The 27,921-nt window shown below is 46.8% G+C and overlaps 1 long non-coding RNA gene across 1 annotated transcript; it reads right to left on the bottom strand.

The window, feature by feature from the left end:
- Window positions 1-511: 511 nt before the first annotated feature.
- LOC138756043 (uncharacterized) lies at window positions 512-27,921 on the bottom strand. The gene is made up of 3 exons (XR_011352694.1): window positions 27,791-27,921; window positions 10,676-10,758; window positions 512-885 (listed from the first exon to the last, which is right to left on the bottom strand). It is a non-coding gene; the product is annotated as an uncharacterized lncRNA (long non-coding RNA).

Below are 27,921 nucleotides of genomic sequence, written 5' to 3'. Positions count from 1 at the left end.
TCTCCTTCAGCTGCAGCCTCCTGAATTATTCATCTGTCGGCCTAGCCAGACAGAATTTACACATCTCCATGTCATCAACAACCCGATTTCCAAATTGGACATGGAACATTGCAGCACAGTTCAGGCCCTTCAGCCCATAATGAATTATATAAACCTACTCAACAATCTAATCCTTCCCTACCTCACACCTTGTTTTTTTTTTCATCCATCTGCCTGTCTAGGAGGCTTTTGAATGTCCCTGTTGTACTGCCACCACCCTTGGCAATGCATTCCACGCACCCATTTACTCTCTGTGTTAAAATCTTGCCCCTGATGTCACCCCTAAACTTTCCTCCTCTCACTTTATACATATGTTCTCTGGTATTTGCTACTGTCACCCCGGGAAAAAAATGTCCTGGTTCTTGACCCAATCTATACCTCACATAATCTTGTAGACATCTATTATGTCATCTCTCATCCTTCTGTGGTCTAAAGAGTGTGGCACGATCAATGACCACTCACAGACATGAAGCAAGAGTCAAAGGCTTTATTGATCAGAAGATCCGATGCATGCTGCTGGCCGACATCCAAGGCAGCTATGAGAGAGGAGACTAGGCCTTTATTAGGGGATCTTATGGAGAGGGGTACAGGTACAGAAGGTGGGCCAGCCTGCCCAACATAGTGAGGACATGCCCACAGTACAGTGTTCCATCATATTCACACCTTTTTTTGAATGAAGTCCAGCGGCATGAGTCCATACAGTTCAAAGGTTCAGCCGCTCTGGCAGTTTTATTCAGTGCTGAAATCTCCAAAGTACTGCTGGCTGTATCATTCGTTCCAGCAGAATGGTGGCTTGCTTGCTCAGCTGGGTGTTTGAAAGCTGAACAGTGTCTGTCTCTACCGGGTCTGTAAGGGGAGGGAATTTGTTTGTAACAGTGGTGAGGGTGGGACACTCCAGTGGGGGGGGGGGAAACTAGGGTGGGGGGTGGGGGACCGTGTTGGAGGTGGATTTACTACTTCATCTGTCAGGGTGATCTCTGGAGCTGATTGGTCGCTGCCCAGAGGTATCGGGTGCACCTCCCATGCCGGGGCCCCCACTTGCGCCAGAACTGGGATGGACAAGGTATCGTTCCATCTGTCCATATATCCTCAGTGCATACTGGGGGTTCACATGGAGGACACCCTCAACCAGTGGATCCATTTTCTCTGTTCTGGAGAAGCACTGGCCCTGGGGTCGTCAGCCAGACTGGCAGTGTGGTTCCCGATGTTGACCTCCAAAGGAAGTAGAATAATTTTTCATGGGGCATTATATTAGTTGGTGTGCAATGTAGGAACCTGGTGGCATTCAGTGCTTTTGGAAGGACCTCTTGCCACTAGGATACGGGCATCCCTTTCAACTTGAGGGCCAAAAGGACTGCCTTCCAGAACACAGCATTCTCCCTCTCCACCTGCCCATTCCCGGGGGGGGGGGGGGGGTTGTAGCTGGTGGTTCTGTTCATAGCTATGTCCCTGGAAAGGAAGCATGGCTGCAACTCTTCACACATGAAGGTGGATCACTGGTTGCTATGAACATAACTATGGTACCCAAACTGAGTGAATTCTGTGCAGAGGGCTTTAATAACCATGGATGTGGTCATGTCAGGGCAGGGCACGGCAAACGGGAAATGTGAATACTTGTCCATGATGCTTAGGAAGGAGATGTTCCAGTTTGTGGATGGGTGGGGCCCCATGAAGTCCATGCTGAGACGTTCGAAGGGGCGAGTGGCCTTGATGAGTTGGGCTCTCTCTGGTCTATAAAATTGCGGCTTGCTTTCCGCATAGAACGGGCAATTGCGAGTCAGCTCTCTGAGTTCCTCCACTAAGTAGGGGAGATTATGGGCTCTCACAAAATGGTAGAACCTTGTGACCCAGGGTGGCAGAGGCTATCGTGGAGGGCATGGAGGTGATCAACTTGCACCCTGGCACAGGTTCCCCTGGACAGAGCATCAAGTGGCTCATTGAGTTTGCCCGGCCGGTACAAGATCTCATCAGTGTATGTGGACAGCTCAATTTTCCACCTCATGATCTTGCCATTTTTGATTTTACCCCACAGTTTATTGTTAAACATAAAAGCAATGGCCTTCCAGCCAAGTAGTGTCTCCAGTAGCTCACATATAGCTTGTGCCTCCTTCTCAAAGGCGGAGTGTCTGCGTTTGGGACTTTGGAGGGTGCAGGAAAAAATTGCCACTGGCCTGCCTGCTTGGTTCAATGTGGCAGGCATCGCAAAGTAGGAGGCATCACTTTCCACTTGGAACGGGACGGATTCATCAATGGTGTGCATTCTCGCCTTGGCAATCTTGTCCTTGAAAACCATGTGGAGGAAAGGTGGTGGTTGTTCACTTGGGGTTAGGCCTTGTCTGCATAGTTGGGGATCCATTGGGCATAATACAAGAAGAGCCCCAGGCCCCATTTTAAAGCTTTGGGTTTCTGTGGCAGAGGTAATCCCAGAAGGGGCCGTATATGCTTGGGGTCAGTGGTGATGATGCCATGCTCCACCACGTACCCTGGGATTGGCAGCTACTTGCTGCTAAACCCACACTTTTTCTTATTATGTGTGAGATTGAGGGCCTTTGTGGTGGCCAGGAATCTCTGCAGGTTCTCGTCAAGTTCCTTCAGGTCATGGCCGCAGATGGTGACATTGTCCAGATATGGATACGTAGCCTTTAGTTCATTGCCATCCACCATGCAGTCCATTTTGCTTTGGAAAGCTGACACCCCATTCGTGAAGCCAAATTAGACCCGTAGGAAATGGTAGAGTCAGCCATTGGCCTCAAATGTGTCCGGACGGTCTTTTGGGCGAATCGGGATTTGCGATACTCTGATTTGTACACCATATCAGCTATGCAGGGCAAAGGGTAGGCGTCCAGTAAGATGAACTGGTTGATGGTCTGACTATAGTCTATCACCATCTGGTACTTCTCCCCAGTCTTCACCACCATTACTTGCACCCTCCAGGGACTGTTACTCGATTCTATAATGCCCTCCCCCACTAGCCACTCCACCTCTGTCTTAATGAATACCCTGTCCTCAGGGCTGTATCACCTGCTCTTACTGCCACAGGTTTGCAGTCCAGGGTGAGGCTTTGGAACAGCAGAGGTGGAGGGACCCGGAGGGTGCCCAGTCCGCAGGTTGGGAGCCTGGCCCAGCATTCGGGTGAGTGATCGGGCCTCTTTGTGGGGAGGGTGACCTCCCAGAATTGGTTTTTACTGACAGTGAGAGGGGTGGGGCCCATCAAACTATATCAGCACACCTTTCAGCTGGCACTGGAAATCAAGGGTGGACAGAGGTGGAATATCACCAGGAGTCTGAAGTTTTTATATTTTGTGCAACCCACAGTTAGGGCCATGATGCATCTCCCAAGGATTTCTGCAGAGGGGGATTTGGAGGCTAGTGCACTTGACAGGGAACATGATCAGGGAATAATGTTCGGCTGTGGCAGGGTGTATGAAGCTCTCAGTGCTTCCCATGGCAGCCAGTGGTGTAACCATTTACCTCAAAGCCTATCATCAATCGTCCCAGCTGGTATGGTCTACTCTGGTCAAGCACTATGGAGGCCAACATCAGCTCACTGTCTGAATTTCTCCTGCTATGTTGGTTGGTTGACTGCCACCAAGTTGGCTGCCAGGAGATCATGAAGATGGCTTCCCCCATGGATGACTCTCGGTGGAGTCCGGAAGTGAAGCCGGATGTGACGTTCCTCTGCGTCATCACGTCCTTGGTCCAGAGGTTCAGTTCTCAGCAACCAGAAATGACGAAGGAAGTGGGTCGGCCCTAGATGGCGACATGGGTCACGGTCCACACACGGCACTGCTGGAGAGGGGCTTAGAACAATATACCCTCGCTTAGTGTCCTTTCCTCCGGCAGTTTGAGCAGGTCACACTAGGGGCTGGGTAGAACTTTCATTGGTGTTTGCTTTGGCCGCAGTAGTTGCACCTCATGTGCTTGGTGTTGGCAGTGGCAGAGAGAGGCTCCGAGTCCCAAGATAGCATTGCCTGTTCTCCCCAACTGGTGGCCGCATAGCCCACTGAGTTGGCCTCCACATTAGTTTGAGCAGTTTCCATCACTCAGGCCATCTGCACCACTTCCTGTAGGGACCAATCGCCTTTCTACAGGAGTCGTTCCCGTATTCGATGGGAGCAGAATACAGCGACTAGCCTGTTGCGGATGAGCTCCTCCTGGTATGTCACTGCAGTCATGTCCCGGCACCCGCAGTCTCGTCCTAACTCCCACGTTGCCCTCACTAAATCGTCAACCAACTTACCCAGACCCTGGCTTCAGGAGCCAAGCTGGAAGCATGTATACATTGCGATACTCTGGACTCTGTGCTGTGGTCGGAGTCGGGCCATTGCCACTTTGTATTCAGTACAGTCGTGAATTAATTGGTACGCTCGGTGACCCACAGCTGCAAAGAGCAGGTCGTACCGATCCCCATTGGCTGTGATTTCATGGCCTCTCAGGTAGGCCTTCAAACAGTGTAGCCACATATAAAACTTTACGGAGGCCTCTGGGTCCTTTGGATCAATTTCCAGCTTCTCCAGTCAGATTGCCTTGTCCATGGCACTTTATAATTTCTGATCAATAAATTGTGGCATGATCAATAACGACTCGCAGACATGAAGCAAGAGTCAAAGGCTTTATTGATCAGAAGACCCAGACATGCCTCTACATCCTGCTGGCTCATGTCCAAGGCAGGTATGATGGGGGAGACTAGGGGATTAGGGGAGCTTATGGGGAGGAGCCAGCCAGCCCAGCCCAGTGAGGCCATGCCTGGACATGCCTTCAGTACTGTGTTCCACCACAAAGAGAAAAGCCCCAGCTCTGTTAACCTTCCAATCCAGGCAACATCCTGGTAAATCTCCTCTGTACCCTCTCCAGAGCTTCTATATCCTTCCCGTAATCCTGGAAAGAGGTGACGAGAACTGAACACAATGTTCCAAGTGTGATATAACCTGAGTTTTATAGAGCTGCAACAGTACCTCATGGCTCTTCAAGTCCATTTATCAAGTCATCATCATCATGGCTTTCTCTCAAGGTTGAGTATGATAGATTTTATGGGCTCTCAACTGCCTTTGGAGTCCAATCTTGGCTTTGATAGATCTTCCACATTCAGGCAGGCCATTCCAGATGGCAGATCGGCCTTTGGTTTCTGCTACCTCACTGTCCATTTAATTCTTTTTTCTTCTCATTCTGCACATTTATTGGCTTTGAAAGCCGCTGTTCCTTCTCGGATGATGGTTTGCCAGAGTTTCTTGTCCTTGGCAGGAATGTCGATGTTCCATTTCTTCATATTGGGTTTTAAGATGCCTTTGAATCTCTTCTGTTGTCCACCTCTTTTAAGTTTTCCTTCTTTAAGGTGGGAGTAGAAGATTTGTTTCGGTCGACATTCCCCTTCCATCCGAACTACATGACCGCTCCATCTTAGTTGGTCCTTAATGACGTCAGCTTCAATGCTTGTTGTTTTTGCTTCATTTAGCAGGCTGACGTTAGTTCTTCGATCTTCCCAGCTGATATTTAAGATGTTTCAAGTGCCTTCAGATGTCGTCGGTAGGTTGTCCAGGTTTTCGATGCATACAGAAGTGTTGGGATCACCTCTGCTTTGTGCACTAACATTTTGGCGTCCATTCAAATGTCACAATCATAAAAGATTCTTATTCAGAATACAACCTGACCAAACAGCGTTCTCCAGTCCTCAGTGCAGAAGAGTGCAAACACACACACAGACAAACATTACATATACTCAGAAACTACATACATATATTTTTTTAAAAATTTAATAAATATAGGGGAGTATCGGAGGTTGTTTTAGTAGTTCATCAGTCGTTCATTATTCTCACTGCCCATGGGAAGAAGCTATTCCTCAATCTGGTGGTACGGGTTCTGACACTCCTGTATATCTTTCCTGATGGGAGTAGCTGGAAGATGCAGTATCCAGGGTGGTAGGGGTCCTTAAAAATTTTACAAGCCTTTTTTAAATGAGCCCTTTCCTTCCCCAGTAAATCAAGTGTAGGATAAGGAGACCACATTGATCCTCTATGCTGCTTTTATGGCCCTGCAGATTGACCTCCAATCCAATTCTCTACAGCAACTGTACCATACTGGGAAGCAACTGGCCAGGGAAGAACATCCCATGCACACGTATGTATACACATGTACACACACATGCACATATACACACACACAAACACGCACAATTTTTTAGACTTTCGTGTTGGACTTCATTATCATGTGACTGTTCACATACAATTAAAGGAAACAGCATTTTTCTAGACCATAGAGCACTCAACACACACACACACACACACACACACACACACACACACACACACACACACACACACACACACACACACACACACACACACACATTTATTTTGACAATTTAAAAAAATAATTTAAAAGAATCCTTGGCCCCTAATTTAGACCCAAATAACCTACATCCCTAGTACGTTTCAAACAGTGGTTGGAATCCGGCGTCACCAGGGAAAACCCACGCAGACAGATGAAGAACGTACAAACTCCTGACAGACAGCCTGTTTGCTGGTGCTCTAAAGGTGTTGCACTATCCGCTACACCAACTGGGCCACCCTTGTATATTTATATCTGTAAACTCAGTGGGCCAACTGTCCACTGCCTGACTTGCTGAGTTCCTCCAGCTCTTTGTGTTTTGTTCTTTTAAACCTTGTGATTTTCTTCTCATCCACCGTTGCACCGCATTCCATTCTCCCACCACTCTCTGCATCCTTCAGATTGCCTTTAAATCTTTCTTCCTTTGCCGTAAACCCACGCTCTCATGTTTGAGACTCCCCTACTCTGAAAAAGACTTAATGTGACCCCTAATGATTTTATAAATCTCCATAAGATACACCCTCACTCTTCCCTCAAGGCAATGAAGATCCAGCCTTCCAGTCCCAGCAACATCCTTGTTATTCTTTTCTGCACCCTATCAATCTTCATGAATTCAATTTAATTGAATTCATGTACTGAGATACAGAGAAGAAATTACTTTGCACGCTATCCAAACAGGTCAACCTATCCTTATATACAGCATCACAATTCCCTTGATTTAAGAGAATTAATGGTTGGTGCAGGAAATGGGGTGCTGATAGAAAATAGAATATTCCAGTAAAGAGCAAGGTCTTCAGCCCACAATGTTGTGCCTACCCATGGAAACCTACTCCACAACAATCTTATTTTTCTCTCCCTCACTCCCATAACCCTCAATACTTCTTGTACCAATCTAAGAAACTTAAATGTTCCTATTGTCCCTATTCCAGGCACCCACAACTCTCTGTGTAAAAAAACATACCCCCAATATCTCCCCTAAACTTTTCTCCCCTCACGTTAATGTGATATCCCCTGGTATTTGCTATTGTCACCTTGCTAAAAAGGTGCTGGCTGTCTTCCCTATCTATACCTCTCATAGTCGCATACACTACTGTAGCGGGCTGTACTGAGCTACAAGTGAACCGGGTCACAGAGGTGCAGGCTCGCACTGGGCTGACAACACAATGGTCCAGGTGGGAGGGGTCGTAAAAGATCATGGGAATGGTGCTGACAAACTCCCAGAGAGTTCCAGTAAAGTCAGTTCGTTGGTTCAACTCATTCACAGCTTCTGTGTGGTTCTTTTATGTTCACTGCACAGCACACCGACCACAACACCTTAAGTCACCTCGCTTCCTTTGTCACTCCACAGAGAAAAGCCCTTGCTTATATTCTAAGAGGCATGGATAAAGTGGATAGCCAGAGCCTTTTTCACAGGCCAGGAATAACAAACACCAGGGTACATCGCTTCAAAGTGATGGGGGGAAAGTTGAGGAGACACATCAGGGCTGTTTTTTTTTCACACAGAGAATTGCGGGTGCCTGGCCTGGGGTGATGGTGGAGACTGAAACATTAGGGGAATTTAAAAGACTCTTAGACTGGCACATGGATTTTAAAAAAAAGAGGGTTACTGTGACGTTCTGCCAATTTTCAGTTTGTTTTATTTGAGTGGGATTGTCCCTTTAAGAGAATAAATTTAACAAACTACCTGCAGGATTTGAACTGTCTGTGAAACTATCAGAAAGCTTTGAACAGCATGTTCCTTTTACTGGATACATTTACAGAGTCAACACAGAACAAAGACCATGTGACCAGCTTCTTAAAAAAAGATAGTGCATCATTTGTTCAGGAGGCCATTTTAAGGAAGGAGCACCAGAGTAAACACTTCTTCGACCTCCATTGTGGGAATGAGAGACCCACTTGGCTTCATTATGTGCTTATAGACAAAATGTCAGATTTCCTCCTTTTGCTTATAGAGGAATGAGAACCACTTCAAATGACCCACGAAAAGGGTTTTAAAGTTGCAGAAGCAATACTGCACTCTACTTCAAGTGAACAACAAAAAGGGTTCTAACTGCAGAAGAAAGCACTCGTCTAAAAATGACATTTCTCCAAAGCACCTCTATAAGGGTTTCATGAATAATCAACATTTTGTCACCCCCAATCTGTTTCACCCACTTCAGGGACAGCTAACTTCATCTTAAAGCCTGATTGTCTCCCCATCTTAAGGCCTGCGTGTCGCATCCACTTAAGGCCTGTGTGTCCAAACGATCTTAAAGCCTGTGTGTCGAACCAATTTCAAGCCCATGTGTCACCTTAGAAATTTCTGAAACGGAACTTTGAACTGCCTTCCGAGAATTGAGCCATGAGCTGTTGTGTCTTGGGGTGTTCCCCCACACACCAATATATTCACGCATGGTTAGAGTTTAAGTTAGATAAGTGTAGATTGATTTAGTTAAGCTTAGGTAAGTGTAAATAGATTAATTGTTATTTAATTTCCGATTAATAATTAAAAATATTATTTTAAATATAACACTGTCTGGGCTCATTTTTATCGCTGTTGTCATGTATGAAACAGTTACGAAGTTGGAAGGGTCTAGTAATGGTTTTTGGTAGGACTATATTGAGGGCTGAAGGGCCTGTCCTGTGCTGTAATATTCTATGTTCTATGTTCATAAGACATGTTCACCAATCCAGGCAACCGCCTAGTAAATCTCCTCTGCACTCTCTCTAAAGCTTCTACATTCTTCCTGTAATGAGGCGACCAGAACTGAATGCAACATACGTCAAGTGTAGTCTAACCAGAGTTTTATAGAGCTGCAATATTACTTCATGGCGTTTGAACTCCAACACACCACAAGCCTTCTTAACCATCCTATCGACTTGCATTGCATCCTTGAGGAATCTGTAGACCTGGACCTCAAGATCTGTCTGTTCCTCCACACTATTAAGAATCCTGCCATTAACCATGCACTCAGCCTTCAAGTTTGACTTTCCAAAGGACATCACTTCAGGCTTATCTAGATTGAACTCCATCTTCCAATTCTGCCCGACACTACACCATGTCTATATGCTGTTGTAACCTAAGACAAGCCTCTACACTATCCACAACACCTGACGTTAAAAAAAAACCTCATGCTGAAATACTGAATGGGAGATCAGGTATGGATGGTCTACTCAGGTCTGGCTGGGAATCCCAATCCCTTTGAAGTGATACCCATTGGACAAAGGGCACCCGGAGATGCAAGAAAGCTCAGATCAAGGACCAATGCTTCACATCAAGGGTACACCCTCTTGAGGCTCCACAGCCACACACCACTTCAAAGTGGACATAGGCATCATCGAAACTCCAAATTACCCACCAACTTCATTTGAAAATAGGGGACGTACGAGATCAGATGCTAGAACCTGGAGCCAAACAATCTGCCTTTGGGAAAGAGATATAGGAGCGTCAGAGCTGGAACCACCAGGCTGACCATCGACACGGACACCCCACGGTTCAAGGTTCATTTTATTGTAATGTAACAATACAAAAAAATGTAATATACATGATATATGTCAACCTTTGCCTGCTGCAAAGTCAAACAAGGAGTTGCCATTTGCATTGCTCAGTGCCCATGACTATAGGAGAAAGAAGAAAAAGAGAGTCCCTTGGGAGTCAGTGGGTGCCTGTGGATTCGCCCCCTAGTGCACCCACTGCCTCTGCAGCCGCACAGACCCCTGTCGATCCATCAACAACCCAAGCTCCAGATCTAAACCTCCAACACAATCAGGAAAAAAGACCCTTTGAAAACCCTTCTTGCCCTCGAACCCCGGTTCCGATGACTTTAAATTCTTTGATTTAAGTTTAAATTCAAATTTAAATTCTTGGGAGTCACTATCTCAGAGGGTCTTTCTTGGACCCAACACACTAATGGCACTGTGAAGAAAACACGTCAGTGGCTCTACTTCCTCAGGAGTTTGCAGAGGTTTGGGATGACACCAGAAACCATGGCAGATTTCTACAGAGGTATGGGAGAAAGTGTGGTGACTGGCTCCATCACGGTCTGGTATGGGGGCACAAGTACCCCTGAGCGTAAAGCTCTGCAAAAGGTAGTGGACACAACCCAGGACATCACAGGTAAAACCCTCCTCATTACGGGGAATGCTGCCCTCGGAGGGCAGCAGGAATCATCAAGGATTCACACCACCCAGCACATGCTCTGATCTCGCTGCTGCCATCAGGAAAGAGGTCTAGGGACTACAAGACTCGCACCACCAGGTTCAGGAACAGCTGCTCAGGATCACCAAGAAACTCATTGTTGATTTGAGGGGGACGGGCTGAGGAATTACTTACCTGTCCACATTGATGAAACAGGATGGAACACCTTCAAGTCCATATTTCAGAAACCTTCTCCTGGAACCAACATATCAGGGCAACTATGAAGAACACACACAAATGCCTCTAATTTCTAAGAAGTATGAGGAAATTCGACATTTGAAAGTGACTACTACATGTACTTGAGTAATAGTTGAGCTCTTTGGATCAATTTTTTGAGTCAAACTTGGACCTCTTACACAGGTCATACTTTTGACTGCAGTGAGAACCTGCGTTGTTCAAGGCATTAGGAGCTCAGATGGCTATGACTGGGTGGTAAGTCAGCATTCAGGGCATCAGATGGGCTGGTGGCCAGGGCCAAGGCCAAGGAGAGAGTCTGTAGCCGGGGCATCAGGACCTCTGGTGGGTTGGCTGCTGAGGCGACAATTCACACGTGGGGCATCAGGAACTCAGATGGGTAGTCGGTCAGGGTGAGGGTTTTCAGTTGGGGCATCAGGAGATCGGATGGGCGGGTGGTCAGGTTGAGGGTACTCAGTCATTGTGTCAGGAGCTTGGATGGGCAGAGAGTCAGGGCAAAAATAGAGGGGATCGACTTTTACACGGGGAATAAGGAAAATGCAATTTTTGGGTCAAAAATGGGGGAGGGTCAACTATTATATGAGATCGACTATTACATGAGTATATATTGTACCCAACTTTCTCTTATTTTTGCACTAATTTTATAGCAATCTCATGATATGTTCATGACAATAAATTCTGATTCAGATTCTGAAATTTGTGGCATTACAGTGCAAAGATAGCTAATAATTACATTTCAAAAGAAATAAATAGTTATTGTTCATTCAGAAACCTGATGGCAGAGAGGAAGAAGCTGTCCTGGTGTTGCTGAGTGCTCCATCATAGGTGGAAAGTGTACTGACATGTTAGCCCTGTTGGGTGATCTGAGTGCTGAGGAATGCAGAAGGTAGCAAACATATCCAGGTTCGACACAGGCTCCGATCTCCCATCCACTGCGCTGCCTCAAGAAGTCAGTCACCATCGTAAAGGACCCCCATCACCCTGATCATATGTGTCTTCTCTCTGCTCCCTTCGGGACCCTGAAGACTGGTGTCTATGAGATCAAGAACAGCTTCTTTCCAATAGCTATCAAACCTCCCCTTGTTATACTAATGTTTGACTCCAACATCACAAGAGGACGGTCTGCACTATTGCATAACTTTCTTGCACTATGGTAACTAAATATTTATTAGATCTTTTTTATATTTATACTTTTTGGACTTATTATCCATTTTTAATATAATGCTTATTAATGCAGGATTTATTTTCATGAAGACCATTAGACCATAAGACGTGAGCAAAAGTAGGTCATTCGGCTCATTGACTCCGTCCACCATTCCGTCATGAGTTGGTCCATTCTCCCACTCAGCCCCACTCCCCTGCCTTTTACCCATAGCCTTTGATATTCTGACTATTCAGATGGCGATCAGTCTCTGCCTTAACTACACCCAACGACCTGGCCTTCAAGTCGCCCATTGTAGCAAATTCCAGAGGTTCACCACTCTTCAGGTAAATAGATTCCTCTGCATGAAATACATGTTCAGCTACAGCAGGCTAGAAGTTTGATGCAGATGTACTCTGCACTACTCTGTCTACACCCACAACTGTGCAGCCCGGCACGATTCAAATGCCAGCTACAAATTTCCCAGTGACACCACGGTCATCAGTAGATGACGGAAGCATAACAGAAGTGAGACAGATCAGCTAGTTGACTGGTGTCCCAACAAACTTGCACTGAATGTTAGCAAAACTTAGGAACCGTTTGTAGACTTCGGGAAGGAGAAACCAGGAGAACACAAACCAGTCCTCATCGAGGGGTCAGCAGAGGAGAGAGTAAAAATACTTTGAATTCCTAGGTGTCAACATCTCTGAACATGTCGATGCAATAATGAAGCAGGCTAAACTTCGCAAGTAGTTTGAGGAGATTCGGTATGTCACCATGCATTTGCAAATTTCTACAGATGTACCGCGGAGAGCATTCTGACTGGTTGCATCACTGTCTGGTACAGAGTCACCAACGGATGGGAGAATTGTGAACTTGGCCAGTGCCATCATGGGCATCAATCTTCATTCCATTAAGGAAATCTTCAAGCGGTGGTGCCTCAAAAAGTCAGCCTCTATCCTCAAGGACCCCACTCCCCAGGCCAAGCTCTCCTCACTCTGGAGGAGGTACAAGAGCCTGATGACAAACACCCTGCATTACAATAACAACTTCTCCCCTGTCAGATTTCTGATTCATGACATCACATACAACACTGGGATAATTTTTCCTGCGGGCGAGGTAGAATTATCACTTATTGGTAGTGCAAAAAAAAACTGTATGCCACGTACATGTAAACAAATATATTGTAAACAAACTGTACAATATAAATAGGAAAAAAAATCAATAAAGTACAAAAGTCTATGAATGAGTCCCTGAATGAGTTTGTCGTTGAGGAGTCTGAAGGTGGAGGGAGAGCAGCTGTTCCTGAACCGGGTGGTGCGAGTCTTATGGCACCTCTACCTCTTTCCTGATGGCAGCAGCAAGAACAGAGCATGTGGTGGGTGATGTGGATCCTTGATGATTGCTGCTGCTCTCCGATGGCAGCGTTCCCTGTATATGTTCTCGATGGTGGGTGATGCACAATCAATAACTCGAAAGCTAGAGGTACAGAATGACAGGCTTTTATTTACAATAAACTTGAAGTGTATCCCATGCTGTGACCGAGGCTCTGGAAGAGGAGTTATGGTGTTGAAGCCTTTATACAGGGTGGAGTGAGTGGAGCCATGGGTACAGTCACATCAAGGGTTGGAGCCATATAAATGAGTATACAACAGTTCACCACATTCACCTCTTGTTCTTTTTTTGTTCAGAGGAGTGAAGCAGGGCAGAGGTTCTTACAGATTAAATCTCTCCAGTGGACTGGTTTTCATTTCGACCATCGGAGAGCTGGTTGTTGGGCTGTTGTTGGGATTACTGTTGAGTTCTGGACTTCCAGCGCTGTGTCGACCTGTTAGGTGCATGGCAGCTCGATCAGAGTGACCTGGGTGGGGGAGGGGCTAGGGTGCCATGATATGTAGTGCATGTCCATGGGAGGGGAGGGTGTTTGGTGGTTAAACCCCTCAGGAACACCTGCACATGTGAGGTCCCGGATGGAAACAGTGACCTCGTGCCCATCCAGATAGGCCAAGTATGCATATTGGGGGTTCGCATGGAGGAGTTGGACCCTTTCAACCAGTGGGTCAGTGTTATGGCCCCTCATGTACTTCCTTAGCAGGACCAGCCCTGGGGACTTCAACCAGGATGCCAGGGTGGACCCCGATGCAGACTTTCTGGGGAAGGAGAAAATTCTTTCATGAGGGGTAGCATTGTTCGCGGTACATAAAAGTGTGAAGCACTTTGGGGAGGACTTCCTGCCAGTGAGAGATTGGATATCCTCTGGACTTAGGGAAAGGAGGATGACCTTCCACATGGTGGCAATCTCCCTCTCCACCTGGCTGTTACCTCAGTGGTCCTGCTGGTGGCAATACCTCTGGCCAGCAGGTATAGGCACAGCTCGCCACTCATGAACGAGGACCCCCCAGTTGCTGTGGGTATATGACGAGTACCCGAACAGGGTGAAAAGATTGTGCAGTGCCCTGTTGACTGTGGTGGTGGCCATGTCTGGGCAGGAGATGGCAAAGGGGAACCATGAGCACTCGTCGATGACCGTGAGGAAATGCACTTTGCGGTTGGTGGAGGGAAGGGGGCCCTTGAAGTCCATGCTCAGGCGTTCGAAAGGCCATGTGGGTGTGCCCTGTCTGGTTGGTAGAAGTGTGGTTTGCATTCCACACAGACCCGGCAGTCCTAATCATTTCTCTGACTTTCCCAATGGAGTACAGGACATTTTGAGATTTAATGACATGGAAAAATCTCGTGACTCCAGGGTGGCAGACATCATTGTAGAGGGTTTTGAGGTGGTCTATCTGTGCATTGGCACATGTTCCTTGTGGCAGGGCATCCGATGGCTTGTTGAGCTTCCCAAGATGTTATAGTTATAGGTGGAAAGTTTGATCCTCGAACTCAGAATCTCGTCATTCTTATCTTACACCTTTGTTTATTGTTAAACACAAATGCCACGGCCCATTGGTCCACGAGTAGGGTAAAATATCTGCCGGCCAGGTAGTGTCTCCAATGCCGTACTGACTCAACTTTTGCCCGAGCCTCCTCCTTGATGAGGTGTGTCGGACTTCAAGGTCCTGGCGGGTACAGGAAAAGAAATTCAAGGGTCGGCCTACCTGGTTAAGGCCAGTGGCCAGGACAAAATCGGACTCGGTGCTCTCCACTTGGAACAATGCAGATTCATCCACCGTATGCATCACGGGCTTTGGTGATATACTCTTTTATGCAACAGAAAGCTATCTGGGCCTCTCTTATCAGGGGGAAAGATGTGGACGTGATGAGGGGATAGGCATAATTGGGTTCCCAATGGGCGTAATAGGAGAACACCAGGCATCTTTTCAGGGCTTTGTGACTATGGAGGAGGGGGAGTTCTGGCAAGGGGCACATTGGGTTAGGGTCAGGGGTTAATAACTCCATTCTCCACCACATAGCCAGGCAGGAAGTGCAGATAACGCCACTTGTCCCTGTTGTAGGTTAGGTTGAGGCATTTGGCTGTCATGAGGAAATTCTGGAGTTGGCGTCATGATCTTTCAGGCTGTGGCTGCAGATCATGACTTTATCCAGATAGGGGAAGGTGGCAAGTCATTTTGGTCTACTATCCGGTCCATCTCCTGTTGGAAGACCAGAGGGAACCCTAAGTGTTACGAGCCCAGAGGACCCCAAAACCCAGCAGCAATGGATATTCACCGACAAATGGTTACTTAAACAAAAGTTGCTTTTATTTATCTTTAAACATGAAATCACACTTTAACTTATCACTATTGACTTAACTAACCTAACTTAACCCCTTCTAGCAGCTACTATGGTAGAGCTCCTGAGAAAAAAGCAATCACACACTAGGTTAGTCAACCAAAGACTGGTTTATTGAAGCTTTACAAGCGGCTTTTATTCTCTGCCCGTCCTGGGCTCCATGGGACAAGGTGGGACCTTGTTAAGGGACAGCTCCTGGTCCACGGGACCAGCAGGTTTAAATTGAGACTTGTTAAAATCCCGCACCTTTCAGCAGGAGACCCAGCTGATCAATGTGCGCACTCAGTACCGCTAGCATGCCAGCCCTTAGGTAATTCATGCACTGCCACACCATTTGTCCTACATTTCAGAATTCACTGCAGACGTACACCACATTTCAGGAAAATACAATCTAGTCATGGTTATGCTGTCTAGACCAAGTGTGTACAATATTCAAGATGGAATCAACATTGCTGAACTGGCTGTGGTATACAGGCATACAGTACAGCCATTACTGGACTGGACATTCACCAGGTGTCATGGCAGCACGGTGGACCAGAACTCCTTTGTGATGTATCATTAGGCTATCCTAGACCATTGGTCCCATTGTCATGGAGGTAACATCTTTTTGACGACATTCACAGTTTGTCACATCCATCCATCAGGACATCAGTCAAGATTATGTCAAATAAATACATATGGCATGGACTGAAGAAAGATGTCACTCAACGGACATGAACATGCATCTCCTGCCAGTCTGCAAAGATTCAATGCCACACCAAGGCACCCCTTCAGCCTTTCCCGACAGTACACAGGAGGTTTGAGCACGTACACGTGGACCTGGTCGGACCATTACCAGTATCACAGGGCATGAAGTATATTCTAACAGTGGTAGACCACTTCACGTGCTGGCCAGAAGCCATCCCATTACCAGCTAGTGATACTGAAACATCCTGAATTGAATCACTAGATTCAGTGTACCTATGCACATAAATTTGGGGCACGGTTCACTTCAGCATTATGGTCTACCCTTGCATGTTTTTGTGGGACACAGCTGCACCACACCACGGCATACCATCCGCAGTCCAATGACCTGGTGGAGCGTTTCCACCGACAGCTTAAATCTGCGCTTAAAGCCTGACTCACTGGCCGCATCTGGGTCGATGAGCTACCATGTGCTCTGCTGGGGGTACGCACGCCTCCAAAAGAAGATTTGTCTGCATCATCTGCAGAGTTGGTGTCTGGTGCGGTCCTTACAGTTCCGGGAGATGTTCATTTCGCAGCCAACTCTGACCTGGATGTCCTTCAACAACTCCACAGTGGTATTGCTAACAGCAAGCTGACTTCTACCAACTGGCACGGCATCCCTAAACAACAAGGGGTCCCATCACTCCTGAACGCTGACTTCGTATTCATTTGTAGACAGGCCCCAGGGGCACCATTACAAAAATCATAAGAAGGACCATTCTGCGTCATTAAGAGAGACGGAGTCGTGTATACCTTGGACATTGGGGGACATTCACAACTATTCAGCATAGATAGATTTAAGCCTTCCCATACATCTAATGCACCCATTCAGTGCCCTCAGTGCAGACGACGTGGGCGTCCGCCTAAGATGTGCGCATCTGGCATTTTAATTTACGGTGACAATTGGGGGGGTGATGTAGCGGCTGTGTCGCGGGCCGAGTGGACGCTCAGCACAGTAATGCAAACCGCCACCGTCAGTGTACACCCTTCCAATTCTAAGTGCACATGTATGTAATGTGTGTGTAAGTTCAGAAAAATTCTTTAGTTCACAGTCCTATCTCACTTCTCATTCCTCCAAGTTTACTGGTTGCAGGCAATTCTTATACTGTGCACAGAATTTAACATTTATAAAGTTCACCAGGCTTTGGTGCTTGAAAGATAAATGGTTACCGCTCAGGAAGGTTCTTGTCAGTTTTCAGAGAGAGATTTGTTGTTCCTTTTTAATCAGCCACTTCAGTGTCTTGTCGAAGAAACTTACCCCCTCAGGGTTCTCCAGATGATACCCTCTTTCTTTCAGGTCACCACAGAGTTCCTTATTGATTCCCTTATTCCAAGTGAAACATTAGACAGCCAGTCCTCTCCTCTTGCATGAACCACAAGTGCTTTGAACAGGCTGAACTAAGCACTCACAACCTGTCTTCCAAATGGAGTTTTCTACAAGCCTGCCAGCTTGTCCTGTTCCAGTTCCAGTTGCTGCTGCAGGCACTCTCTCTCTCTCTCTCTCTCTCTCTCTCTCTCTCTCTCTCTCTCTCTCTCTCTCTCTCTCTCTCTCTCTCTCTCTCTGAGAGAAAGCCTGTTTGACTCTTTCTGCTTGCAAAACCACATGACCCTCCTGGAACAGCAAGTTCCCTTCCAGACAATCTGCAGCTCCAACAAGCTCTTTAGCTGTTGCCTTTTTGTAAGCAACAATCCATTAGTGAAGTCTCTTGGGCAATCTCCAAAGCTTCTGCAAAGGCTCTGAGGCCCTGACATGTCTAACATGAGCAGAGCTCCAGTATTTTAAATAAGATCTGGTTTAAAGTGTTTGTATGTGACCTACACTAACAAACCTGCCCCAATTTATCTCCCAAAAACAAATTTATATTCTGTCACATGAGGAAATGATGAAAGTGGCCATCTGCCTCAAAAGCAGTGTACTGGCAGTCCTCCGGATGATGGGGAGCTAGTGGTAGGCTGCCTAAAGAAAGCTCTTGGTGCCTGCCACATTGACACCACCAGTGGGCTGATATCACCTCAAACCGTGCATCTTGGCGCCTCACCGTTCGGCGGACAGCAACCTCCTTTGAAGAAGACCGCAGAGCCCATCTCACTGACAAAAGACAAAGGAGGAAAAACCCAACACCCAACCTCAACCAACCAATTTTCCCTTGCCTGTCCCACATCGGACTTGTCAGCCACAAACGAGCCTGCAGCTGACGTGGACATTACCCCTCCATAAATCTTCATCCGCAAAACCAAGCCAAAGATAAGAAGATTGGAGAACACAAGATATTGGGCAGTTTGATTGGCCATATCCGCAAAGCGGGGGAGGGGGTACGCGTCCAGCTGCGTAGAGCGATCTGGCTGCAATCAATCACCATTGTGTTTTTCTCCACTCTTAACCACCACTACTTGAGCTCTCCATGGGCTAGTACTGGCCTCGATGATCCTTTCATTCACGAACCGCCTCACCTCAGCTTTAATGAACGCCCGGTCCCCTTCACTGCATCGCCTGCTTTTTATGGCGACTGGTTTACAGTTGGGGGTGAGATTCACCAGCAGTGGTGGGACATTGATGCAGAGGGTGGAGAGGCTGAATGTTAGCCCGGCCAGTGGGGCGGTGATGGGGGGGGGAGACAGTGTGGTCAGGGGGCTAGTCAGAGGGGTAGGGCAGGTGGCTTATGAACTGTGGGTTACAGACCACGACAGGAGGGGCAGGGGGCCGTCATACCGCATCGTAACACTTTGGAGGTGGCACTGAAAGCCCAACCCCAGCAGCACCAGTGCGCACTGGAAGCCCAGCAGCACCAGTGTGCTCTGGAAGCCTAGCAGCACCAGTGCACACTAGAAGCCTAGCAACACTGGTGCACAGAGCTGTGGCATGACAAAGAGCTTAAAGTCTCCATTGGTTGTACCCAGCACAGTCAGCATCTCGGTGGTGTAGCTGTGGATCTCGGGGAGGCCAGAGAGACTATAACTTACTGGCCTTGCTTTGAGTGAAGCTGCACCATGTCGGGGTGGATAAATCTCTCAGTCCTCCCACTATTGAAGAGGCATCTCATCACCTGATCGTTGACCGAAATGTCCATCATCGATCAAGGGAGTTAATGTGGTCTGATCCAGTACCACGGAGGCCAGCGCCCATACTGACTTGTAGTCTGGGAGCATAATGGCAGTGCCCACGCTGTGTCATGGCTGTCCAGGAAGATGGAGGCCTCCAAGATCTTGCCCCCCGTATCACAGCCTGGTCGTCCCCAGAAGATGATGGCATCCAAGATGGTAGCCCCCATGTTGCAGTGTGGTTGTCCCGGAAGATGGCGGCATCCAAGATGGCGGCCTCCATGTTGCTGTGCGGTCATCCCTGGAAGATGGCAGCATCCAAGATGGCGGCACCCATGCCGCGCACTCGATGACACTGTAGCTAGAAGGTGGCTGTGATTGGCATAACTTTGCATAGTGCTCCTTCATCCTGCACTTCGAGCACGTCGTGTCTTTCACCGGCCAGCGTTTACGGGGATTGCTTTGGCTGACTATAGAAGTAGCACTTCGGATGCTCTTGGGAGGCCACGGATGTGATGGGGTCACTAACCACACATGGTACCAGTCTGCCGGTTTGCAGTCCCATGTCCCAAGATGGAAGAACCCGTGTGGACCACGTGGCCGTCGCGCCATCTGCTGAGTGAGCCTTCACGTTACAGAGGGCAATCTCCAGCGATTTCACTAGGTCAATTGTCCCCTTTAAGTCCAATTTATTCTGCTCAAGAAGCCTACAGCACATCAGAGGTGGCTTTTTCACTCAGCGAGTGGTGGCAGAATGGAATGAGCTTCCGAATGAGATAGTTGCGGCATGGTCCCTTCTGTCATTTAAGAAAAGGTTGGATGTGTACATGGAGGTGAGGGGGTTGGAGGGTTACTGGCAGAGAGCGGGAGGTTTGAGCTGGTGGAGCTGTTCTAGTGAACAGTTTCCGCTCCGTAAATGGTTAAATGGTTGCATGTCTTACTGAAGCCCACGACATAGGCATCCCGGATCATGTCCTCTGTGGCCGACACCAGCTGAAAGTTGCAAGCAGAGCCTGGAGAAACTTGTCACTCGATTCTCCTGGTCCCTGTACTGATCTTTCAGTGTGTCCATTGTCTCTCTGTACGATGAGGTGTCTCCTGATCATCAGGAACACTCGATGTCCGACCCGGGAGAAGAGTAGGTGCAGCTTGTTTGCCTCCGTGGCCACGATTCTGGTGGAATTTTTCAGAAAGACTTCAAAGCAGCGTAGCTAGAGTTCAAAGCTGTCTGAGCCTTCTGGCAATTATGGGACAATATCCATCTTATTGGGCTTAGAGAGTTGTTCCATTGTTGGGGTATAAAATATTGTAAATAAAATTGATGTACTATCAATAACTCAAAGACTGGAGTTACAGAACGACAGGCTTTTATTTATAATAAAATTAGGGTATCCCATGCTGTGACCCAGACTCCTGAGGCAGGATTTACAGCGTTGAAGCCACGGGTGGAACCACGGGGATAGTCACAGCTAGGGGCGGAGCCAGATTATACAATAGTTCACCACAGTGGGGATGGTTTTGTATGTGATGTCCTGGGCTGTGTCCACTACCTTTTGCAGGGCTTTACGCTCAGGGGTATTTGTGTCCCCAGACCTTGATAATACTTTGATAATATCTCAGTCTATCATTAAAGGAGCATCTGGCTAGTCTTTGATGTAAAATCTGATGCCTCATTACTTCAGGAAGTGAGAGGCAAGTGGGTGGGGTGAGAGGGACGGGGGGGGTGGGGGGGTGGGTGAGGAACAAGGTAGTGACAAAGGCCAAATGTTCTGGCATTCAAAGTAATCAACTTTTCCACAGAGATCTTCAAGTCTCCATGAAGTAACATTTGACTGGAAATCTGTGAAGGACCAGATGATATTGGAAGCTTGACAAGTAATTGCAATACTCTTTTTAAAAGGGAGCAGGAGATTTAGCCAGCTATGTCCCTGTCCAGCCTACTTTTGCCACCATTGACTTCTCCACCCTTACCGATAAATGATTCCTTTCTGCTTCGATGACCTTAGGAAGGATTCTTTGAGTTCGAACTCAAAGTTGTTCACAGTCATTGTGGACACGTCAGCTGCCTCACAGAGGTCAGTGTGGGGGGGAGATTAAATCGATAAACTCCTGTTTCTTGGACAAAATAAATGATTGGCAAAGTGAAGGAGAGGGCAAAAGAGAGAGACTGAGAGAGATGAAGGAATAAAACTTTCACCAAACAAACAAATAATTCCTCCAGTGGTCTGGAGTTTAACTTTGCACTTAAATGTCAGGAGTGTGGCTTTGATTAACACAGCAAAAAGGTCATGTAATAACAAAGGTTATCGGGAACTTTTCCTCAATTAAGTTTTATTGTATCAGTGCACCTGCATCTGTGTCCAAGAATCCAGCGAGACTTATTAAAGAAACATGTTGACCTTCAAAACCCATCATCTGATTCTGCCCTTATGTTTAGAGCTGATCTCTTATTGATCTTTGCGTTTTGATCAAGCAGCCTTTCTTTATTTCCTATGGCCTGCGCTTGTGGGTGCCTGCCCAGAATTAAATACCTTCAGGACGGGGCTCTCTCCCTTGCCAGCCCCCATCAGAAGAGACCGGGGGGACCTGGCATTGGTTCGTGGCTCAGATGTGTCGTCCGCTGCCCCTCTCAGACAGCAATCAGTTTTCATACGTCGGGGAGGAACTGGTCAGCCATTGACCCCTCCCGCTTCCGACCCAGTCTCAGCCGTGGTTGGCGTAGGGGAAGCACAGTTGGCGTAGCCTTTAGCATTTACAGTGCCAGCGATCGGGACCAGAGTTCAAATCCTGCGCTGTCTGTAAGGAGTTTGTTCATTCTCCCCGTGTCTGCCTGGGTTTTTCCCAGGGGTTCCGGTTTCCTTTCGCCGTTTTAAATTAATGGGGTGTAAATTTGGTGGCACGGACACATGGAGCGAAATGGCCTGTTGCCTACTGCATGTGTAAATTTAAAACGTTTTAAATCTTTGCAGCGGATCCACAAACAATGACCTAAAAAGCTTTGGATCATAGCTGCCATCAAGACACCTAATCAAAGTATGCGTGAAACGAGAAAGTCTGCAGACACTGTGATTTTCATACCTTTTGACTGAACTCCTCTCCCTCCCATTCTTCCCTGTGCACCTGCTTTTTTTAAAATATAAGTCCCTTGCCGGCTTTTTGCTTCTACCTTGAGGAAGGGCTCAAGCCCAAAACGCCAGTGATCTAGCCCTACCACCCGTGGGCACTGCAAGACTTGCTTAGCTCCTCCAGCTTCTCTGAGCGTTTACTTTAAATTTACATGTTGACACACAGCATGGTAACTGGCCCTTTCACCCATGAACCCGTGCTGCTCAATTGCACTCAATTGACCGCCGACTCCTGCAGCACATCTTGAACGGTGGGAGGGAACCGGAGCCCCCTGGGAAAACCCGCGCAGACTCGGGGAGGCTCAGACTCCTTGCAGAGAGTGCCGGATTCAAAGCCCGCTCCCGATCGCTGGCGCTGTAACAGTGTTGCGCTCAGTGCTACGCCAACCCAGTCACCTTAAAGACTCAGCTCCAAATTTCTAAACCAATAATTTTCCCAGAGGAGCCCGTTCAATAGTCTTCAGGTTAACTTGCAAAATATTTATTGCTTTCCTTCAAAATGTTTATCCACTTCCATTCTGAAAACCCCTCTTTCAAGAATGAGAATGACAGTGAGTTTACTCTCAGCTACTTTACACATAAGAACATGAAAAACCAGGAGCAGGGGTCGGCCGTCTGGCCTGTCAAGCCTGCACTGCCATCCAATAAGATTGTGGCAGATTTAGCCGTGGACTCAGCCTCGTCCATAACTCTTATATTGAAATTTTAATTCATTCCTCAACTAGGTAAAAATTTGGTCTGACTCGACTCTCGGCTTCCACTCCTTCCCTGGGCAGAGAATTCCACAGATTCAGAATTCCTTGGGAAAACCAGTTCCTTCCCATCTCAGTCCAAAATCAATTCAAAGTTCAGATTTATTATTAGAGTAGAGACATGATGTCACGTGCAACCTTCAGATTCTTTTTATCTGTAGGCGAATTAGAATTTCTACTTACCGGTAATGCAATAAACTGTATTCAAGAAGATAAGTAATACATGTAAACAAATAAAGAAATGTAAGCAAATTGATGATGCAATACAGAGAGCAAAAAGAAAAATCAATAAAGTGCACAAGTAAAACTCCTTAAATGAGTCTCTGATTGAGTTTGTCAAGGAGTCTGATGTGGAGGGGGAGCAGCTGTTCCTGAACCTGGTGGTGCGAGTTTTGTGGCACCAATACCCCTTTTCTGATGGCAGCAGTGAGAACAGAGCGTGTGCTGGGTGGTGTGGATCCTTGATGATTTCTGCTGCTCTTGAGGGCAGCATTGCCTGTAGTGGGGAAGGTTTTGCCTGTGATGTCCAGGGCTGTGTCCACTACCTTTTGCAGGGCTTTCCACTCAGGGTTATTGGTGTCCCCATACCAGACTGTGATGCAGCTGGTCAGCACACTTCCCACCACACTTCTGTAGAAATTTGCCAGGGTGTACGATGTCATACCGAACCTCCACAAACTCCTGAGGAAGTAGAGAAGCTGATGTGCTTTCTTCACGATGTCATTAGTAAGTTGGGTCCAGAAAAGATCCTCTCAGAGGGTGACTCCCAAAAATCCACCTCGGATCCTCCAAAGATCATTGGATCCCACATGTCTAGTTTCCCTTCCTGAAGTCAACAACCTTGGTTTTGGTGACATTGAGTATGAAGTTGTTGTTGGTGCACCATTCACCAAATTCCCCCAAATTTTGAAGTAATATCTCTTAGTTCTAGTTTCGCCAACTAATGGAAACAAATTTTCTGCCAGTATCTTGTCTATACCCCTTCATAATTTCATGTGCCTTCTCATTCTTCTGACTTCCAGTGAGCAGGGACCCAGATGCCTTGATTGGGAGAGGGTTCAGCGGTTCCCAAAGATGATTCCGAGAATGAAAGGATTACCTTATGAAGAGCATTTGACGAACTTGACCTGTACTTGCTGGAATTTAGGAGAATGAGTGGAATCTCATTGAAGCATTTAGAACGTTGAAAGGCATGGACAGAGTCGATGTAGAAAGGTTGTTTCCCATAGTGGGAGAGTCTAGGACAAGAGGGCACAACTTCAAGACTGAAGGGCATCCATTCAGAACAAAGATATGGATGATTTCCTTCAGCCAGAGGGTGGTAAATCTGTGGGACTTGTGACCACAGGCAGTTGTGGGGACAAGTCATTGGGCGCGTTTAAGGCAGAGATTGATAGGTTCTTGGTTTACCAGGGCATCAAAGGTTAGCAGTGGTTCTCAACCTTTTTCTTTCCACCCACATATCACTTTAAGTATTCCCTATGCCATTGGGGCTCTGAGATTAGTAAGGGATTTCTTAACGTGGTATGTGGGTGGAAAGAAAATGTTTGAAAACATTTAATCATCCCTAATTGACTCGTTATGTGCAAGGTTTCATAACTCCAAAAGAAATGGGCCAATGACAATTTTTCTCAAGCAAAATATTTCAGTAACAAATGGGTCTAGAGCAGTGATTCTCAACCTTCTCTTCCCACTCACATCCCACCTTAAATAACCCTTCACTAATCTCAGAGCACCGATGGCACAGGGAATACTTAAAGTGGTATGTGAGTGGAAACAAATGGGTCTAGAGCAGTGATTCTCAACCTTCTCTTCCCACTCACATCCCAGTTTAAATAACCCTTCACTAATCTCAGAGCACCGATGGCACAGGGAATACTTAAAGTGGTATGTGAGTGGAAAGAAAAAGGTTGAGAACCTCTGGGTTACAGGGAGAAGGCCGGGCAGTGGGTGTAAGTGTGAAAATGGATCAACTCATGATTGAATAGTGGAGCAGTCATGATGGGCTGAATAGCCTATTTCTGCTTCAATGCCTTATGCTGTTTCCCCACTCTTCTTCTTCCCCCCTCATCTGTATTCACCTATCGCCTAATATCTGGAACCTCCTCTGCACCACCTCCAGACCCAGTAGATTCAAACTGTGTGGCACAGTTCGCGAGTAACTCTATTACAGCGCCACCAACCGCAGTTCGAATCCAGCACTGTCTGTAAGGAGTTTTTTTACATTCTCCCCGGGTCTGCGTGGGTTTTCCCCAGGAGCTCCGATTTCCTCCCAGCCTTCAAAGTGTACAAGGGTTGTAGGTTAATTGGGGGGCAGTCTGAGCTAGTGGGCTGGTAGAGCCTGTTATCATGTTGTATGTCGAATTTAAATTTAATTTAAACAGCACAATGTACATATGCCCAAAAGTCTTACTTGCTGCAGCCAAACAGGTTCTTTGCTTTAAAATAACTGAAAACAACTACAAAATTAAAGAGAGAGACAATAAATACAAGAATAGATAGATAATAGATTCTTTCTGCCAAGTCAAATTTATTGTCAAATGATTGTACAAGTACAACCCGACGAAATAGCATTCTCCAGTCCTTGGTGCAAAACATGCAGACACACAACCAGACATAACACTCATACAGACAAACAATACATATGCAGGACAAGTATTCATATATCTACAAACAAATAAATATATATTGCTTCATTAATACGAGAGCCTTGGATGGTCAATGTGAGCAGTTCCTTTGGTCATTCAACATTCTCACTGCCCGAGGGAAGAAGCTGTTACTCAGCCTCGTGGTGCTAGCTCTGATCCTCCTGTATCACTTCTCCGTCGGGAGCTGCTGAGTGCAGGGTGGAAGGGATCCTCATGACTTTGCACATGATCCCAGTAGATCATGTCAATAGGGAGGAGGGAGACACCTCCCCACTGCCTTTCCTTACCTTCCTTCAAAGTTGTATAAGACATTGGTGAGGCCAAATTTGGAGCTTTGTGTGCAGTTTGGGTCACTTAACTACAGGAAAGATATCAATAAGATAGAAAGAATGCAGAGAAGATTTATTAGGATGCTGCACGGACTTCAGGGACTGAGTCACAGGGAAAGGTTAAAAAGGTTAGGACTTTATTCCCTGGAGTGTAGAAGAATGAGGGGAGGTTTGATGAGGTATTTAAAATTATGAAGGGGACAGACAGAGTAAATGTAGGTCGGCTTTATCTACTGAGGGTCGGTGAGATACAAACCAGAGGACATGGGTTAAGTGTGAAAGGGGAAAAGTTTAGGGGGAACCTCATCACACAGAGAGCGGTGGGGGGGGGGGGGTTGTAACAAGCTTCCAGCTGAAGTGATGAATGTGGGCTCAATTTCAGAATCAGAATCAGGATTTATTGTCATGAACAAGCCATGAAATTCAGTCTTTTGTGGCAGCCTCATAGTGCAAACATAGATATTATAACCAGTTTATGACATTACTATAAAAAATAAAATAAAACAATACTAATAACAGTATTAGTGCATAAAAAGTGAGGCAGTGTCTTTGGTTCATTGATCATTCAGGAATCTAATGGCAGCGGGGAAGATGCCGTCTTTGTGCCACTGAGAACTCGTCTTTAGGTTCCTGGACCTTTTCCCCGATGGCAGCAGAGTAAAGAGGGCGTGGCCTGGGTGCTGGGGGTCTTTGAGGATAGAGGCTGCTTTTTTAAGACACCGCCTCATGCCGATGTCCTCGATGGAGTGAAGTCTGGTGCCTGTGATGTCACAGGCCGAGTTAACAACCCTCTGGAGTTTATTCTTGTCCTGAGAATTGGCATCTCTATATTAGGCAGTGATGCAACTAGTTAGACTGCTCTCCACGAGGCACTTATAAAAGTTTACCTGAGTCTTCAGTGACATACCAAATCTCCTCAGACATAGAGCCTCTGGTGAGCCTTTGTGATTGCATCAACATGGAGACTCCAGGACAGAGCTTCAGAAATGTCTACACCCAGGAATTTGAAGTTCTGATCCCTCTCCACTGTTGAGCTCTTGATGAGGACTGGGTTGTGTTCCCCTGACTTCCTCCTGAAGTCAACAGTCATCTCCTTGGTTTTCCTGATGTTGAGTACAAGTTAGTTGATATGACACCATTCAACGATCTGATCTATCTCCCTCCTCTGCACTTCCTCATTGCTATTTGCGATTCTGCTGACATTGCCATGGTGTCATGGCAATGTAGATGGCAATGGAATTGTGCCTGGCCACCCAGTTGTGAGTAGAAGCATTTAAGAAGAATTTAGACAATTACATAGTTGGGAAAGGTATGGAGGGCTATGGACTGGGTATAGGTTTATGGGACTAGGCAGAAAAATGGTTTGGCACAGACTAGAAGGGCCAAAGAGGCCTTTTTCTGTGCTCTAATGTTCTATGGTTCAATGAATTTAGCCGGCTGTATTGTTTCAATAAAGGGATCAATAGGACATACTGTTCCACTTCAAGATTTAAGGTTCCTTTCACTGTCATGCAATAATACATGGGTGCTGCCTGACTCGCTGAGTTCCACCAGCATTTTGCCCACCTGAGAGGTGATGGAGTTCATTGCCTTTGAACAGCTCCTTTCTTCCCTAGTCTGTCAAGGGAGAGCATCCACAACAATGCAGTGATTTCTGCACTGTTGACACAGCGAGTTGTCTGCCTGGTTCACCCCAA

Source organism: Narcine bancroftii, chromosome 3 (assembly GCF_036971445.1).
Source record: "Narcine bancroftii isolate sNarBan1 chromosome 3, sNarBan1.hap1, whole genome shotgun sequence".
Classification (NCBI taxonomy): domain Eukaryota; kingdom Metazoa; phylum Chordata; class Chondrichthyes; order Torpediniformes; family Narcinidae; genus Narcine; species Narcine bancroftii.
The sequence above is the reverse complement of the archived record's forward strand: the minus strand, read 5'-3'. Positions and strand labels throughout refer to the sequence as shown.